The 20,070-nt window shown below is 40.1% G+C and overlaps 1 pseudogene; it reads right to left on the reverse strand.

Annotated features, from left to right (window-relative positions):
• Positions 1-15,008: 15,008 nt before the first annotated feature.
• On the reverse strand, positions 15,009-15,822 carry LOC148012756 (tryptophan synthase beta chain 2, chloroplastic pseudogene; annotated as a pseudogene).
• Between the last annotated feature and the right edge of the window lie 4,248 nt (positions 15,823-20,070).

Below are 20,070 nucleotides of genomic sequence, written 5' to 3' on the forward strand. Positions count from 1 at the left end.
AGGAAGATGTAGAAAGCACATAAATATTATCTATAGACAATCGACAACTTAATGCATCACCTACAATATTTTCTTTATGGGACTGATACTAGATTAAAGGATGGAAAGACTGAATGAAAGATTCCCATTCAATATGCCTATCAAAAATTTGTGGCTGAGAAAGAAAATGTTTGATATTTTTTTGATATGTCTTAATCATAAATTGTGAATCCATTAAATAATGTTTTCATATTCGTAATGCATGTACTACATCTAAAAGTTCCTTGTCATATGTACTATACTTATGTTCAGAGAGTCTCAATTTACAACTAAAGTACCTAATTGGATGGTCATCTTACATCAAAATGGCACCAATGCCAGAACCATTAGCATCCATTAACGACTAGAAAGAATGGTCTACTAAAATCGAGGAGTTTTAAAATAGGTACATGATTTAATGCATCCTTTAATAAATTAAAGGATCGTTGATGGTTGCCTCCCAAATGAAATACAATATCTTTCTTGAATAACAAAGTTAATGGCAAAGCAAGTAATGAAAAGTCTCTAGTAAATTTACAATAAAAAGTAGCTAGTTCTAAAAATGAGCAAACTTCATGCATATTTTGGGTGTAGGTCATGTATTAACAACCTCAATTTTTCAATGGTCAACATGTATTCCTTTAGCAGACACAATATAACCTAAATATTCAATTTCTATTTGAAAGAAATTACTCTTTTCTAGGCTAGCAAAAAGATGATTTTGTTTTAGTAAACTAAAGAGTAAAGATAAATGATTTTCATGTTCTCTTTCAGCTTTACTAAAAACAAGGATATCATCGAAAAAGACAATAACACAATGCTAAAAATTTAGAAATATTTGATTCATCATCCTACTGAAAGTGGCAAGTGCATTAGTAAGATTGAAGGGCATTACAAAAAATTGGTAGTGGCCAAATTTGATCCTAAAAGTAGCTCTGTAAATATCAGGTGTCACCATGCTGACTTGATGATAGCCGAGGACTCAAGGTCAATCTTGTTAAACATAAGAGCATAGGCTTGCAATTTATCTAGCAGGTTATCCACACGAGGAATTGGATATCGATTCTTAATAGTAATTTTATTTAGAGCTCTATAGTCTATGCACATACAATAGGTTTGATTATTTTTATTTACTAAAAGAATAGGAGCTCCAAAAGGTGAACTGTTAGGTCAAATTAATTTTCTATTTAATAGTTCTTCAACTTGTTTTTGGCTTTCTTTTTGCTCTATGTGATTATGGCAATAAGGAGCTTTACAAGGAGGTTGACTACTAACTAGAAGGTCAATTTGATACTCCTCGAGTCATGATGGAGGAAGTTAAAGAGGAAAGTTAGAATAAAAACAATCAGAAAATTTATCAATAAAATTTTGCTATTTTATGGTTAACTTAGACTTGGTAGCTTCAAATTCATTAATTAATATGAGAAAAGCTTTATATTTTTTTCAAATGGCACACTTCGCCTGAGTATGACTAAATAATGGGTATAGCTCAGTGTTTGTTAGTCCTTTAAGAAAAAGAATTTTAACTTCATATTGAATATGCATCAAATTATGCATGTCATAATCAATGTTAGGATTAAATTGATGCTACCAAGACATACCTAAAATTACATTGGCAGATTGTAACGGTGCTACTAAAAATTTTCCTTTTTTCCTATAGGGTCCAATTGAAATTTCTAATCCATGTATTTCTTTAGTTCTATTATATCATTGCCCTAAAAATATTACCTTAATTTTATAATTAAACAAAATAGTTTTAAGTTACAATATTCTAACTACCTTTTTTGAAACAAAGTCATGTGTACTGCCATCATCGTGCAAGATAATCATTTCATGATTATGGATTTTATATCTCATTTTCAATAAAGCATAGATAGAAATTTACAAGCAAGTTTGTTAGCATCGTTAGAATTTTCTCCCATGAGCGTAGCTTCATAAAAAATCAGGCATCACTTTAAGGTCTTTAGTTGCTTCATCAGCTCCAAGATAATTTAAATGTGTAGTAGGCTTTTGCAAATCATGAGTGTTGCCCATAGAACATTGACTTGCAATGTGGCCAGAGTAATTGCATTTATAACAAATTACATTCTTGAAATTGGTATTTGAGACACTTGGATTAACATTTTTAGGTTCAAATGACTTAGGCAAATTATAATATTTTTAGGTTTAGACAACTTAGACAAATTATAAGGCAAAGTAGAAATCTTGGATTTAGAATTTGAAGTAGAATGTCCTACATTATTATTAAAAAAATCTCATCCAAGGTCGACAATTAGGACGATTCTTTCCAAATTGAAAGTTGGAGGCACAAAAAGAATTAAAACAAGAGTTTCTATTACCCATATTATTTCTTGTGAAAGCTTAAAGTTATCGTCGCGATCTTTAGTTTATTTCTTTTCAGCGTCAAGCGCTAAAGAGATAGCCTCATCCAATGTGTTGGGTTTAAGCATGTTGACTTTAGCTTGGAAAAATAGAAGAAGGCTAGACATATACTTCCTTTTAAAAGTCCATTCGGCTACAAGCTCAACCATTTGAAATTGCAGTAAAGTGTTCCATAATCTTTCAGTGTACTAAGAAATGGTCTCTCAGTCTCGCTGCATAAAGACATCCCAATGTTTTTGCACGCAAAGCTTGAATGGCCAAGAAAAAAATTAGTGAGAACCTTCTTACAGAATGCATGTCACGTAAGAGGATGGTCAGTGCTTTTGCATGTGACATCCCACCATAAAGAAGCTTTGTCAATAAAATAATGTGAAGCACACTTGATTTAATCATTTTTAACATAACTTTCATTATCAAAAAATGAGTCGAATCGACTTAGCTAGGAGAGAACATTATGACCATCTTTAATACCATCATAAGTATTAAATTTTAAGGTATGTTTACTTATCTTTGCCTCTTTACAGATGGATTGCGCTTCAAGGGTGGTATTGATGGTGTGGACCATAGCATCATCCACAAAAGAAATTTGGGATGCAGGTTTCTTGAGAGATCACAGGTCTTACTCTAGTTAGGCTTGATGTTGCCGCTCTTCTTCTAGTTTCATGGCTAATAAATCAGCTTTTGCATCCTTAAATCACTTGCCAAGTCCTTTAGCCATTGTTAATGTGTAAATCTTGAGATGGCTCGTATGATTCTTGTGCATTGATAACATTTTTGCTTGATTTTTTTGAGCTTAAGTATTTGCTAACTAATCGCACTCCCTCTACTGCTTTCTCCTAGCCCAGGTCATATGTGAGTATTTCCTTTCTCATTTCACTTCATTATGATCGTACTAGTTCCCTTATGATCATGAGATTCACTATCCTAACATATCTGTTTGAATTGTGGGGTTAAGTGTTCCTCTTCTGTTCCTTTGCTCATTAATGCTTTTTAGAGAAGGTGTTAGCTTGCTCCATCATGTGGAGGACTCTCTACTTCCATCACAATGTGACATAATTGTGGTCATACATATGAAGGTGAAGAGAAGGAATGGTGTGGCATAATGTCACATTTGAAGAGGAGGATACGAAAGACATGCTACTTCTTCGTGTGGTGGATACCATGGTCATGCTTGGTGGAGCACAATACCATGTACATGTCTACATCATCTTGGTTTTGTTGAGGCTTATCGATGACTCTAGTGGATGGTTCTTCTTGGCTCTAATGATATTGCACGCTCTCACATGCTCTGAGCCACAAGGGGCAAGTGTGCAGGTGAAGAGAGGGCATGCTGATGCTCATTCATTATTGGTGGATTTAATGTGTATTGTCAAGTTGAAGGCCTATGAGAAGGCTGAAAGAGTGTATGCTTCCATACCTGGGGCGAGCCTAAAGAAACTGAGCCTAGGACTCATCTCGAGTATGTGGAAGCCAAGGTGTTTAGGACCCAAGGTCGAAACTAAGAGGGCAACATGTAAAGATTTGGACGAGATGCAATGGGGTATGGGACCCAATGTGGAGCTGAAGGATTTGTGGCATGCAGGGGATGAGGATGGAATGTGTAACCGGTATCTAGAAGCATGTTTCAGACTTGTTTCCTTACAAAAATAGGGGTGAAGACACTTGTGCAAGAGAATGGGACCCTATGTATGAGTGGATGCATTTCTTATAATGGAGCCCTTCATGAGGCAAGGGTAGTTGATCTCGACCCCGGAGTACGAGCAGGGGGCAGGGCAACTGTAGGAACCAACCAAGGCAAATTGCATTGTGCTAGGGAACACGTGAGATATACTGTAGGAGGCTACTATAAGTGTTGTGCAGTGGAGCCCTTCCCATGGAGCCTTTGCAGTGAGATGGCTAGTCTTGCCATATATGCTCGGAGCCGACTGGTCTGTGCGTCCGATGCATAGGTGGTTTGCCCCAAGTTATAGGGGAAAAGCAACCCTTCTTGGATATGGCACAAGGCATATGATGGGACGCAGCTTAGGCCTTGGTTGAAGCAACATCAAGTCTACTTGCCTAGGAAATGAAGGGGGGAGATAACTTTGATTCAAGTTCAGAAAACAACTCAAGGATGCAAGTGGCAATTGTGTCTTTGATGCAGAAGCTAGAGCACGTGGCAGTGCCTCAACTATCTAAATGAGGAGAGAAGCAATCAAGGCAAGTGACCCTTCTTTGGTCTTTGGATCAAGGTCGGACATGCAGCCTGTGGGTTGAGATCTAGTCAATCAAGGTGAGCTCTTCCCCCCCGTGCAAGGTGGTTGGGGAATCTTGCAAGGGTGCTAGAACGTATTACAAATGACCCAAAGAAACTACTGCCTCCAATCTAGAGTGATCTACACCAAAGGCATTTGAATGGTTGATGAATCCTCATACGACTCCTCTTCTGAGTGATTAACCTTGGTCTTTTTCATAGGGAACCAACTCAATTCAAGTGGACTCGAATATTCGATCGTGGCTTCTAGCTATCCAAACCTTGATTTGTGTGTCCAATGCCAAGTTTATGCTAGGATGTGTAACATAATGTGTTCATGTGGTCTCACATGAGGAGAGCTGAAGTGCATGCTGATGCTCTAGGGGTTGAATCTTGGTGTCACGGCAAGCTATCGATAGAGCTTGTGTGGCTGCAAGAGGTGCAAGGCGACTAGCTTGACTATTTTACTTTCAGAAAGGGCTTATGATATCTGAACTTCTTCTTCAAGATGTTACCAAGGCACATCTAGTGGAGTGCATGCTAGTAGAGTATCCATGGTGCATCTTCGGTCTTCTTGTTCATTACTTGTTCACCTATGCTCTAAGAGAGGGTGTTAGTAGTGATCATATCACAAATTCACATGTGCCCATGGCCTTACTTTTATGAGCACTCGCTTTATTCTTTATTTGGTAATTTTCCAGCCTATTTTATGATAGGAAAACTCCTTTTTTTTTAAAATAAAAGGTGAGAGTGTGGCCTCAGTGTGGCCACATTCCACTATCATACTTGTACTTGCAAGTTCTTGGTGTGGAGAGAGGGAGCTTGTGGAATGTTTGAGTGGGCACTCAACCATTGTACTCTTGTCACGGTGGATTCCTATTCCTAGTTACATTACGTGCTTTATCTCTTTCATCAATCTTGGGTCTTTCATTATTCTATTGTGTGTTTTACTCTTCTAAGAGGATTCTCATTCTACTAAACCATACCAACACTAGTTACAATTATGGTAGAAAGAAATGAAACCTAGTCCTTATTGATAAGACATGCAACTAACTTGAAATGAAGGGATGTACTAAATGAAAATCATGTTAATGATTAAAGGTAGAATGGATGAGCTCTCTTTTTAGCTCACATCTCTATCTCTCATGCTCTTTATTATAGAGTGAGCATCCACAACCTCTTTTATAGGCCATTACAATTTGCAAGGAAAGTTGTATAGTGACATCATTGATGACTGCATATATAATTCTTCCCTAACTACTAAGAGCTGGTTCTTGTGAGCCTATTGAAAGGGCCTATTTGCAATACCCTTCATAGCCCATATAACAATTTAAGGATACGATAGATAGGATAAATATTATAAATAGGATAGGTAATTTAGATAGGGGATGCTACTTAGTGCTCTGTCTAAAATGATAGAAGATGAGACATCTAGAACTTACCTAACTAGTCCAAGATTATAAGGTTTCAAGACATGTGGCACTTATATAAGTCTAGGACTACAACAAAACATCTAAAGGTCTAGGATTGTAAGGAAAAGAAATATCTCAAACTTACATATCAATTCTAGGATTACAAGAAATATTTAGGAGATACCAAGAACAAAAAATACTTAGCCATTACAATGATAGGAATTGGAATGCATAGTCAAGAAAGGCTGATGTATATGCTATAGTTTCTTCTTTGTCTTCTCCTTTGTTCTTCATCAAATTTTCTATAGTAGGTTCCTTTGAAAATTTTATGGTACTTTGCTCCATGGATTAGTCTTTCACAATTCTTTCAAGCATACATTAAGAAGTAAAACTCTAACCGATGAGTGGTTTTTTTGCATTACATGCATGGGTTGAGCTTCCTAGCACTTGTAAAGTCTAGGGCTATAACAAAGCATCTAGAGGTTCAACATTGCAAGGAAAAGAAACATATCAAGTTCAAATATTACAATAAATGTTGAGGAGATACCAAGAACAAAAAAAAAACCTCGCCATCACAATGATAGGAATCAGAATGCATATTCAAGAAAGGTTTGGCCATATGTTGCTATTTTTCATTTATCTTCTTCTTTGTTCTCCACCAAAATTTCTAAAAGTAAGCTCCTTTGAAAAACTACAGTACTTTGCTCCATGGCCTAATCTTGCACAATTCTTGAAAGGATACTTCAAGAAGTAAAACTCTAACTTATGATTGGTCTTCTTGCAATGCTTGGATGGGCATAGCTTCCTCATTTCAAGTTCATAGGCTAGCTCTCCTTCATAGGGTGTTAGTACCATGTTATTCTCTTCTTTCATAAAAGATTTATCACAATCTCTATGCTTGGAATTGGTTCTTTCTCCTTAAGTATTTTGACCCTTTGATCAAAGTTGGATGGCATGCTTTTTACTCACTACCACAACATTTGTATCTTTAATTGATTTGCCAACATTAGAAAGTTGGGTCTTCAAGCTCTTTCTTTATTTGACTATGGTGGCAATAGATTCTCCATCTTCCATTTTCAAACCATAAAGATCAATTTTAAGATTGGCAATGGAATGTTTACCTTTGGTTCCAAATGTAGTCTCCAATATATGCTAGGCTTCAAATGTAGTATTTACCCCATCCACATGATGGACAAGTTCATCTACAAGGCTAGTTACAATGATTCCTAGCACTTGTTCATCTTTCTCCTTTTGCTCAAGGGTTAGTTGAGTTACTTGATCTTGAGTTCTAGACCTTGCACATGAGACACGTTCTTCTTCATGAGGTAGCCCTTCATCTTTGGTTACTAAGTGTAGAAAGGATATTACATCAAACTTGGTGGTCTGTCAATGCATAATGAGTCTTAGGTAAAAGCAATGAGGGTGAAAAAACAATTAGAACATTCTTCCAAAGAATTTTTCATCCATTGGAAGCACTAGCAAATGGTTAGAGAAATGAGAGAAAAGAAGTGTTTGTGAAGCTTGGCTATGGTTGCCACTATACAGTGTCTAAGTATTCTGATTATAGCAACTAATAGGAGAAAATTTTCCCTGATATCTCTTTGTTGAAGTCAAGGTGATATATAGGCTATAAAATCTCTAAAATAGTTCTTGAGATTATCCTTTCCATGAGGAGCTAGATTAGGTTGAATCTATACTTGAAAAATTTGCACACCAGATTGGGGAGAATCCAAATGCTACCTGCTACATAGAGCAAACCCACCAATTTTTGTGTTGGAGAGGGTCAACTTGACGTGATTGAAGTCCTTAAAATCTTATCTCAAATAATTCGATGATTGGATAGAATCAAGCCCTCCAAGACGGGGTGGTAGCTAGCTACCTATTCTTGGACTTGGGAATGTTAAGTGTAAATGCTAAGTGGGTGGATGGAGATTCTTTCCCTTAATGTTAGCTGCTAACGCATGCTCTTGGAGTGAATCTACTTGGATACCATGTTGGAAACATGGATCCTCATTGCAATAAACCAAATAACTCTAGTTATAGATATGGTGGAAAGAAATGAAACTTAATCTGTTAGCCCCAAGTCAAGATAGCAAAGCCAAGATGGCGAAAAATGGAGGAAAAGCAAAGGAAGATGAAGAAAAAGGGCGAAGACACGCAAGCGGCCCCTAAAAGCACAACCATAAAAAAAAAGGCGCCTCAAAAAACTCAAAAAATCTTTATAAAAGAGCGCCAGGCTCCCTCCTGTGCCCATTGTAAAATATTAGACAGGTGTAGGCTAGAGGCACGGGGCTAAAAGAGAAAAATGGAAAAAGGACCTTGCCACAATGGCCAGTCATGTAAAAAAGGGATGGGTGCCCATGGGATTTTAGGGTTTGTATATAAAGTTCAAAAAGTGAATAAGAGATCATTCTTTGGTATGTGGCAAAAGGAGTCTTCTTCTTCTTCTCTCCTTCTCACCTTCTCGCTTGTGTGTGCTCTTGAGAGAGTGTGTGTGAGAGTGTGAGGGAGTGAGTGTGTGAGAGCGGAATTTTGATGCCGAGAAGTGCTTAAAAATAGCTAAAAATTACGAATATCAAGGGAAAAATATTCAATGTCGAAGGCGGCGGCTCGATCTAGGACGATTTTAAGCATCAAAGTGCTTTAAAGGCACCCGAGCGACACTAGTTGATTTTTCATAATTTTTCAGACTGTCGTGTGGGTTGACAAGAGTTACCTGCCAATGCGGGATGTCAAGCCAGACGCCCAAGATTTTTTCAGAGCTCAATTCGGAGTCCGGACGAGGAAGGAGCCAAGAAATGGGCAAGATTTGAAGAGGTGGACACTTGGGAGGCCAAGTGGGCATGCCCTTTGGGGGGGGGGGGGGGGGGGGGGGCATGCAACTTTTAGTGTAGCATGAAATTTTTCATGCAAGAGAGGAAAAAAAAACGTGGAGAGAGGAGGCACCTACAGGCACTGAAAAATGCGCCTCCTCCTCTCTCATCATGATCATAGGGTTGAATGCAACCCACCCAATGAATCTTGGGCAGTGAATCCCCTCTGTCTGCTAACTATATCACCATCCTTCGCTCCTCCAATGGTGGTCTCTATGAGATATGACAAATAAAAACCCGCAACCCGCAAAGAACGGTAATCCAATTTTTACAAAGGAAATTGATGTTTTATGCAATTTGCTTCATGAATATTTGTTCCCATGGGATGATTATGCATTATAATGTTGCTTGCTATGAGTTTGATCAGTTGATGCTTAGAAAATCAGAAAATCATAAGTGTTGTGATTGAAATTAATAGTGTAAAACCCGTAAAACACGCGAAATATGGAAAAATTGGGTGTTTTTTATATATAAATGGAAAATATAATAAGACACACCAACTAAATTTATGGTTCTGTTGCAAATGAACCTAAGGGCCACATCCCACAACTCATTTTGTATTTTTAGTCATTTAATATTGCAAAAAATACAAGAAAAATAGGGAAAATAGAGAAAAATAGGGAAAAAATAAATTTTGAGTGCCGAAAATTAAGGAAACATAAGAACCATGTTTGTGGATGTATGAGGGGTCTGAAGTATGAGGTTTAGCCTCAGTTCAGCCCTACTTTTATGTTTTAGTGAGTTTTTATTGCTTTTCATACAATAAAAATGTGGAAAATGAACCCTAAACCTATGTACCATGCACAACCTAAACGGGTGAGGGGGTAGAGTGTATTAAAGGTGTTTAAATGCTGAATGAAATTATGAAAAGCTTGCTGGTTTTTATGCATACAATTTAGGTTGGTCGATAATTAAAAATTAAGAACCTAGTAGCACGAGGGTTTCTCGGTGCTAGGTTCATGCAATGTCGCATACGAGCGATAGTCGAAATCATTGAAAGAAATGTTTTCCACATGTGCACCAATGCTCATTTTCTTAATTTTTTGAGCACATAGACATTCACAATTTGCATAAATCATAAAGAAACTTAAAGGTATCAGACAATACCTCCTGGATGCATGGCAATTGCTTTCTAGAGGAACATGAAAACAACAAAATTTGATAGGAAGTAGATACCCAGATGAGGGTGTATCTTCGAGGTTTAGCTGCAAATGGTGTGGTGGGCAGCATTATCCACGAAATTGCCCAAATGTCAAGTGCAACATTTGTGGAAAATCCGGCCATTTAGCAGCCACTTGCTGGAGTAAGATTAGTTCTCTCCAGCAAGATAGTTGGCAACCAGGCCTTGTTAATCATCGTGCGCAAGGAAATGATTCCTAGCAAGAAGACGGACCTAAACAAATACTCCAACGACCAAAGACTATAGTGGAGGAGCTGCCTAGTGGTAGTGGGGTTAGTTTGATTGAGGCTGTGTGCATTAATGACGCTGAAACCTCTAATCTGTGAGCTGTCCTTACAAGAGGTCAAAAGGGTAGAGAGGCCGACAAGGATAAGCCTGTCAATGGAAACCCTAAACAAGGCGACAAAGGAACGCAAGTTTTGGATCCTGCCATGGAAGGGGGACCTCTGAAGCCCGTGGAGAGTAAAGCCGATGTTAAGAAGGATAAGGAACCACCGAGGAAGAAGGTGAAAGTTAAAAAAGAAGCAATAAAGCTGGTTCATCGACCTAAAGAGTGGATGGTTTGGCGTGAAAAGCGAACTTTGCCGAACTATCATGAATTCGATTTGGCGAGCTCTCTTTGCGAAGTCAAGCCAGATGTGAACCTTTTACAGCTTATTAAGCTTTCCTTAGGAGTACGCAAGGAATTTAGAAAGATCCTATATACTGGGTATATCGTAGAACCTTTGGGTATTGCACGAGTTGGTGATGACTCGTTCGAGCAAGCTGAGAAACATTGCCCAAGGGTTGCAGCCTATGTCGATGGGATATTAGTAGATTATGCCATTGTCGACACGGGATCATCTGTTAACATTATGAGTTCTGAACTAATGGAAAGGTTGGGTCTTGCGATCTAGAAATATACCTCCACAATTCTCAGAATGGCGGATTGAGACAGCCGGAAGGCTGCATTACTAAGGTCCATGTCACTGTTGCAAATGTAGAATGCCTGTTGGATCTTGCAAGCGGACTGTCAAGTGGATATACCCGCCAGTTGGCTAATATTCGGCAGAGGTGCTCAGCACGTGGTGATTGATACCTATCCTGAGTCCCCCGCAGAGTGAGAGAGCTCCTCTATCTTCCACAGAATTGGAGACATTAGAGGATTTATCCACCAGTGAGACATCATCGAGTGATGAGTCCAAAGAGGGATCCACCACGGAAGACATCTATCAGATCACTTTGAACGAGCCGATAGAGGCCCAAGATCGTATAAGAGATGCAGATGTTATCGAGCTAGACCTTGGTACGCCTGATGAGTCGCGACCAATCAAATTAGGGTCCATCCTTAGTGTCCAAGAATGCGAGAAGTACGTCTCTCTGATCCAAGAGTTCCGCGATATTTTCACCTGGAGTTATGATGAACTTAGAGGCATTCCTCCTAGTTTCACCGTTCATACAATTCCATTGAAGGAAGAAAGTCACCCTATATGACAGAAAGTAAGGCGTATGCCTTTTGAACTGAGGGACGGGATGTTTGAAGAGTTACAAAAGCTTCAGAGAGCGGTTTGATTTTTCATGTGCAACACACGGAATGGTGTTCGCCAGTTGTGATCAAAAAGAAGAAAAATAATCAAATCCGATTATGTGTGGATTTTAGAGAGCTGAATAAGAAGATAGTTAAGGATTACTACCCGTTGCCATTTATTGACCAAATTTTGGATCAATTAGCGGGTAGGGAGATATATTCATTTATGGATTGCTTTACAAGATATAACCAGATGGCAATTGCAGAAGAGGACAAGTTGAAAACAAATTTTATTACTGTCTTTGGTACTTTTGTGTACTATGTGATGGCCTTTGGTTTATGCAATGCGCCTGGTTCGTGGCAACGAACAACAGATAAGACATTCGGTGACATATCCCCTGAAGAGTTGAAGGTGTTTATTGATGACTTAGGGGCCGCCACCATGAGAGAAAGGCAGTTGATCATTTGAAGAAAATGCTTTGAGCGCTGCAGACAATTTTGTATCGCTTTAAACCCACAGAAGTGTGTTTTTGGTGTAGCTTATGGGCTATTGCTGGGCCATGTGGTCAGTTCAGTAGGAATTGTGACAAATCCCGAGAAGGTCAAAGTCATAGTTGCTATGAGTCCACCACGTACTCCGAAAGAGGTTCATAGCTTTCTGTCATCCATAGGGTACTATCGAAGGTTTATAAATGCCTTGGCAGAAAGAACGTTGCCATTAACGAATTTATTATCCTATAACTGTCTATTTGCATGGAGTGATGCTTGTAAAATATCATTTGAGGATGTGAAGCAAGAGCTAGTAAAAGCACCCGTTTTAAAAGCACCTAAAAGAGGCGAGGTGTTCTATATATTTTTAGCAGCCACTATGTATAGTATAAGCTACTGTTTAGCCCAAATCTGGGGGGGAAAGTGGTATCACCCGATAGCCTTTGCTAGTCGAAAATTGGGCATGTCAGAGATCAATTATACCTATATGGAGAAGTTGTGTCTTGCGATGGTCTTTGGGACTAAGAAATTCAGGCACTATATCCTCTATGAAAAAGTTGTGCTTTATACGAAGGCGGAGGGGCTTCGATTATTGATGAATAAGCTGCAGCTACTTGATCGTCTAGCGAAGTGGTTAATCACTTGTTTGATTATGAGATCAGGAGTAAGCCACCAAGGTTACAGGGTATTGTGGAATGTCTTGTGGACTTTGGGGAGCTGAAAGAATCTGTGGCTGAAGGTAGTGACATGGAGTCGTTATTTAAGATAGATACGGCATCTATTCCCTCCTGGTATGCTGCAATAACGCATTATTTATCGACAGGAGAGGCTGGATCCGAACTATCTAAAGCTGAGAGAAGGAAAATTAAGCAGCAGGCATTAAAGTTTGCCTTGATCGGAGGTAGATTATATCGGCAAGGGGTTGATGACATCTATCGCCGATGTGTGATGCCTGACGAGGTGCCATTCATTTTGGAAGAGTGCCATGATTCTGCTTGCGGAGGTCATTTTGCTGGATGGCTTACAGCACAAAAGGATTTACGAGTAGGTTACTGGTGGCCTGCCATTTTCCAGGATGCGTTCGCATATGTTAAGAGATGTGATATTTGTCAACGACATGATAGTCGAGAGAATCGGAAAAGACCACTCACCCCTATTATGGCGATACTCCCATTTGAGAAGTGGAGAATAGACTTTGTGGGGTCCTATTACTCCATCGTCGACTGCGCAAAAGAGGTATATTATTGTAGCAACTGACTACTTCACAAAGTGGTCAGAAGGACATGCAACAAGGAAAGATGATGCTAAAGAAACTGCTAGTTTCCTTTTAGAGCAGATAATATGCCGTTTTGGTCCCCCGAAAGAATTAGTGTCGGACCGTTGTTGAAGGGTTTGTGAAAGCAAAGTCGCGTCTTCAAAAGACCTTGATATATGTCAAGATGGAAGATCAATCAAATGAATAATCCAATGTCAGAGATTAAACTCATCATCAAACTAGTTTTAGCATTCAACTCTGAGTCATATATTTTTAATAGCCATACAACAATTCCAGAACTCAATCAATAAATTCTGATTAGGCTTCAGCATGTCATACAGGTAGATAAGTGATATTTGTGTAAGGAACGGCTTTCCAAGGGAGCTTGCAACACTTGTATTTGTCTTATTCAACACCAGAGAAAAAGGCAAGCTAAAGTACCCTGTTCTGCAATTTTTCCTTTCAGACAGATTTCAATTTATGTTCCAGGATAATAAGAAGAGGAAAGAGATTGGATACAAAGCTTAGCTGTTATTAAGAAAACTTCTCACGAGGTTATTATTTCGCAAGTCTAGTTTGAGGAGGTTTGGGAGATTCTCAAAAGATGAGGGGATGATTCCCTACAAGTTATTGACATGTAGATCCCATGATCTGAAATTCACTCTGCAGACGATGATATTTACTCCTAATGAAGGCGAATTTTTGCTGATGTTGCAGAGCTTGATGAATGCCAACAAAACCCCCTCAAGGCAATCGCAACCAGTCCAAAAGGTAGAAAGAAAGAAGATCATGGGTTCAATGGCATCTCCCTATAACGAGCCACCTGTTAACAACAACAACACATGAAAACTAATCTGCTATGGCAATCACTCTACCCTGTTCCACAACTCGTGAAGCAACCATGGCAAATGATCACGATTTGGAAAATCCCAAAACCACTCTGCGAACAGGCGAAGGAGGTGCTGCATGCGCTGTTGACGCGTAGCCAGAGTCTACAATTGCACCACGTTGCATCACCACGAGCATACTTTCTTCCCCATGGTTAGTGGGGAAGGAAGTGAAGCCATGACAGACCGCCATGTCAAACCATGGTGACTTCTTGCCTTGAAAGTCCCTCGTGTGTAAGGGTTATGAACAGAGTACAATGTCGTTGTCGAGAGAGGGAGAGAGTGTGCCTGTAAATAAGAAGTTTCGGTTCAGCCTTAGCATTGAGAATTGTCTATCTCCCGTCTCTCAGAATTCTCCATCTCTTTTCACGCCAGTTTTTGTTTTTCTTTTTTACGCTCTTCCCTTCATTCCTCCCTTCCAATTGACGACTTCTTCTTCCGTTTTTCCCCAGAGCAGGCGACGATTTCTCCTTTCTTCCTTGAAGATAAGCATCATGAATTGAGGTACTGAAACCTCATTGGGCCAACGAAAGCAGAATTGTTAACGAACAAGGAAGCGGAAAACAAATGTCTGTGTGTGTATCACGTTTTCCTGTCTGTCACGCACTCTCGTCACAAATTAGCTTTTCTTCCCCAATGGAGCAGCAGAGTCCAGGATTCCGAAATGTTTCTCATTGATGAAGCCTCATCACCAGTCGTCAGACTTCTCCTCTCCCAGATTAGCCTCGCCTTCCTTCCTTTTCATCCCACCCGCTTACTTTTCCCTCCCTCCTTAGCTTTTGAATCTGCTAATTAGCGGCTCTCCTTCCGTGTTTTTTTTTTCCCCTTCTGTTCCTCCCCACTTATCTAGAGCCTATCGTCGAGTCTCTTTGCCAATAATGGCGTGAAAATCTCTCACCAGCATTGGATAAGGGTGAGGTCTAGCTACGGACCCTAAAATATAGTGTGTGGTCTCTACATTTGTAACCCAGTCTCTTATTGCTTCTGATGTCGCATCTTTCAACGTACCTGTACCAGACTGGACAGCACGTACCTCAGCTCCAAGGAGTCTCATTCTAAATACATTAAGAGCCTGTCGTTCCATATCTTTGGCGCCCATGTAAACAACACATTGTAACCCAAAGCGAGCACACACTGTAGCAGTGGCAACTCCATGCTGCCCTGCACCAGTTTCTGCTATGATACGGTTTTTACCAATCCGCTTAGCCAGCAAAGCTTGCCCAATGGCGTTGTTGATCTTGTGAGCACCTGTATGATTCAAATCCTCTCTTTTCAGATAAATAAGAGGCCCCCCCATCTTGACCTTGCTTATAATGTTATGTCAATCTCTCTGCAAAATAACGTGGTGATTCTCGCCCAACGTAATCCTTTAGGATTCCTGCAAGCTCTTCTTGGAAGGCAGAATCTGCCGAGAGATAAGTGAATGCGGCCTCCAGCTATGCTCCATGCCCCATGCTTCTCATAGCACGTTTCAATGCTTGGCCTCCTTCTTTCCAACTCCTGGATGTGGAGGTTTGGTATCATTAGGTATTTTTGATGTAGCTGGGGAAGGAGAAGACAAAGTCCTGAACGAATACGTGTAACATGTTCACCAGCATCAGTTGTGCTTTCCACTTGACCTTGCTCAACATAGGCTGAAAGCATCTCATCGTTCACCACTATGCCTCCAACTCCTCCCCACTATACTCATACGCAGAAAATAAATGTAAACACAACAACTAAGTATGTACAAAGTATCAAATCACACACACAATTTTTGGATGGTTTTCACACCTCGAATGCGCAGCAATATGACACCGTGGAACCCATTTTTTGAATAAGGTGATCAAAATCTTGACAGAGGCTTGGCAAATCAAGCACAATAAAATGACTCCTTATAATCCACAAGCGAATGGGCAAGTTGAAAGTACTAATAAACAGCTTGTGGGTATCCTGTCTAAGATAGTCTCTAAGAAGAAACAAGACTAGGACAAGAAGTTGTATGTGGCAGTATGAGTGTATAATACCATGTTCAAGTGAGCTACCGGCCATACTCCATTTAAATTGGTTTATGGGGAAGAGTGTGTGTTACCCCTTGAAATCGAATTGCAGACCATACGGTTTGCAATTAACCACTCTTTGGGAGATGAGGATCCCCTTTTTGAACGTTTCACGACTATAGCCCACCTGGATGAGCTGAAGTTGCAGAGCTTGTTACACCAGGAGGTGGCTAAATGTCGCATGAAGCAGTTGCATGACCTTAGAGTGAAGAAATATACCTTTTAAAAATGCCAATTAGTCCTCTATTACGATGCGCATAGGGAGTTGTTTCTAGGGAAGTTGGAACCTAAATGGGATGGCCCCTACAAGATTGTCAGGTTAGGGAAGAATAGGTCTACGGCCCTATTAGCTAATCTACAGGGAGTAGAGTTTAAGAATAAGGTTAATCTTAATAAGATTAAACCTTATTACTTCTAAGTATGCTAATACAAAGAAAATGCATTGCAGGTCCATGCTAGGAATGATCTGAGACCTGCAGAAGAGCTTAAAGCTAGTCAATGGGTTGGTTAATCCCTCATTTGAAGCACCCATATCTGGAGCAAAGATACCATCAGGGGAAACTCATCTGGTGGAGCAAAGGGTATAAAGTGATTGAGCAAGAAGACGGAACCTTTGTGTGGGAGATCAAAGTCTTCTACCATCACTGCTTACGATTGTTGAAAAGTATCCCTGTTGAGTTCAATGAAGAAGGTGGGATGGAGCCATCAGTTCATCCTCTCAACATGCTAAACTTTGATTATCATAATTATGAATAGAGGAGTTTGTGATGGCCAGCTGTGTAAACCCATTGTGGATGTATACATTATATTTTGACGGAGCGTCCAGGGGCCCTAATAAAAAAGGAAGTGTTGGAGTAGTAATGTGAGATCCCCGACGTAGAGTGACAATAAAGTTAGTTGCTTGTCTCGGGGTAGGATTCACTAACAATATGGCGGAGTATAAAGCCTTGATTATGGGACTGTATATTGCCAAACAAGGTGATATTCGTCGATTGTTAGTAAAAGGGGATTCCTAGTTGATCCTGAATCAGTTAGATGGGACATACACAGTGCGGAATCCCATTCTTTGTATGTATCATCGAACTGCGATGACCCTACTTGAAGAGTTTGAGAGAGTGTCTCTTCAGCTGATGCCACGTTATTGGAATCAATTTGCGGATTCATTAGCAAATCTTGCTTATGAAGAAGACCTCTTATTTAATTGTGGTCCTAGTCTGGATATTGTTATGAATGATGAAACAGGACCCGGTCGCTTGTGGGGAATGTTATCAGAGCATGCAATATATGGCAGACGATGGTTGATATGGGTGATGCAAAGAGTAGCCGAGACCAATCTTACGTTATTATCTAGGACCCATAGGTTGATTAGACAACATGTTATGCATACGTCTCTTGCTATTTATGCACGAGGGATGGGTCATAACCTTATGCATTTAGTTTAGGGCTACGAGCTTGTTTTTCCTCCTTGGAAAGGAGCTTATTATTGTATATCTGGATTCTTCCAGGGAGGGATGTGTAGGTGCTATTCTGTTTGATCTCGTTAGGCCAAGAGGGCCCGTGTTGCAAGGTTTTGAAATGTTTTATTTCGTTAGGCCAAGAGGGCCGATTCAGTTTTGTAGTGAAGTACTTTATTTCGTTAGGCCAAGAGGGCCAGTTGTATGTTTAGTGCAAGTGCGGTTAATGGTTTCTTGTTTGAGTTTTGTGCTAGATAGGTTCAGAAGAATAGCTTGGAAGAAGCCTTTTGTTGTGTGAAAGCTTCTTGTGGCCCTATCCAGGTGATATCTTTCCTTTATGAGTACTGTGGTTTTATGTTATATGTGTTTGTGTACTTGTTAAGGAGGGTTTTTCGTTTCTTATTGGGGATCAATGTCCAAGGCATGAAGTCTCGAGGTTTAGGTTAAGTATGTTTGGGGGAGGTCTGAGTAGTTGTTGCCTCCTGTAAAGACATTGTCAATCATCAGAAGACTTGTTTTAGAAGGGAGCCCTAGTGACCCTGTTCTGCTAGCCTGCTAGGCAGCCATTCTAGGAGTTCTTGTTAGTTGTGAGGCAGTTAGCGAAGCCTGCAGAACGAAAATAAAGAGGATAAAGGGAAAAAAAAACCCTGAATATCTTAAAGCTAATAAAGATATACAAAGGTGTGTAAAAATGGGTTCTAACCCCTATAAAAATCGAAAAGGAAAGAAAGAAAAATTTATAAGTAGTTGATCATCGCCTTGCAAAGGCCTGGTAGGTTCCTGGGGATGAGTCAGACCCGAGGCCGATGCCTTGTCCTCCTAGGGGTGGCATCTTGCTGAAAAAGAACAAAATGAGGAAGGTTGGAGCGAAAATAAAAGTGAGCGTCAGAAAAGAATTAAGTGTCGCCTTGCGAGGGCTTGGTAGGTTCTTAGGAACCAAGACAGGTCCTGAGGCCGATGCCTTGTTCTCCTTGGGTCACTATGCTCAGCTCCCTCCTTTTTACATGCCCGAGTATGTCAATAAAATAAAACCCTAAAAGAAGAAATGTGCTGAAAGAAAACACTACTTGATCAGGCTATAGGAGTCCTCGCCTAGTAGGAGTTCCTAGTTGTGTTGTCCTTAGTTAGGTAGGTAGTTCAGACCACCACTTAGGGCAACCTCTTTGATAGTTCTTTTTAGTTTGGCCGTGTTGGAGCAGTCGGTTAGTGACTAGCCTTGGACCTTTTATCAAATTATGCTAGGCCTACTCCTTGTGGATGTCATGCCTTGGTTCTCTCAGGGGGTAGGGAGAGCGTTGTGCTGTGTTTAATATGTATTTATTTTGTATCAGCTTGATGCTTCCTTTGGTTGTTTTGTGCAGATATATTGTGGGATTCGATGGGTTGAGTCGCTCTATCCCGTGGTCACCAATGAGAGAAAAATTTTGATGCTGAGAAGTGCTTAAAATAGCTAAAAATTACGAATATCAAGGGAAAAATATTCAACGTCGAAGGCGGCGGCTCGATCTAGGACGATTTTAAGCATCAAAGTGCTTTAAAGGCACCCGAGTGACACTTGTTGATTTTTCATAATTTTTCAGACTGTCGTGCGGGTTGACAAGAGTTACCGGCCAATGCGGGATGTCAAGCCCGATGCCCAGGATTTTTCAAAGCTCAATTCAGAGTCCGAACGGGGAAGCAGCCAAGAAATGGGCAAGATTTGAAGAGGTGGACACTTGGGAGGCCGAGTGGGCATGACCTTTGGGGTGGGGAGGGGGTGGGACATGCAACTTTTAGTGTAGCATGAAATTTTTCATGCAAGAGAGGAAAAAAAACGTGGAAAGAGGAGGTGCCTATAGGCGCCGAAAAATGTGCCTCCTCCTCTCTCATCATGATCATGGGGTTGAATGCAACCCACCCAATGAATCTTGGGCAGTGAATCCCCTCTGTCTACTGACTATATCACCATCCTTCGCTCCTCCAATGGTGGTCTCTATGAAGATCTCTGATTTCAGTATTTCTCTCTCCTCCCTCTCTCTCCCCTAAGGGCAGATTCATGTGGTGAAGAAGAATAAGAAGAATGGATGACGGATGCTTGTCCAATGAAGACCGGATTGCTCCGTGATGCAAGAGGAGGGAAGATTGCTGATTGTGGACTATCATGAGCATTAATGGTGGCTGGAAATCAGTCCCGAGATATGATAAATAAAAACCCACAACCCGCAAAGAACGGTAATCTAATTTTTACAAAGGAAATTGATATTTTATGCAATTTGCTTCATGAATATTTGTTCCCATGGGATGATTATGCATTATAATATTGCTTGCTATGAGTTTGATCAGTTGATGCTCAAAAAATCAG

This window comes from Lygodium microphyllum, chromosome 27, assembly GCF_053477565.2.
Source record: "Lygodium microphyllum isolate KBCC chromosome 27, Lygodium_microphyllum_v1.1.10, whole genome shotgun sequence".
Classification (NCBI taxonomy): Eukaryota; Viridiplantae; Streptophyta; class Polypodiopsida; order Schizaeales; family Lygodiaceae; genus Lygodium; species Lygodium microphyllum.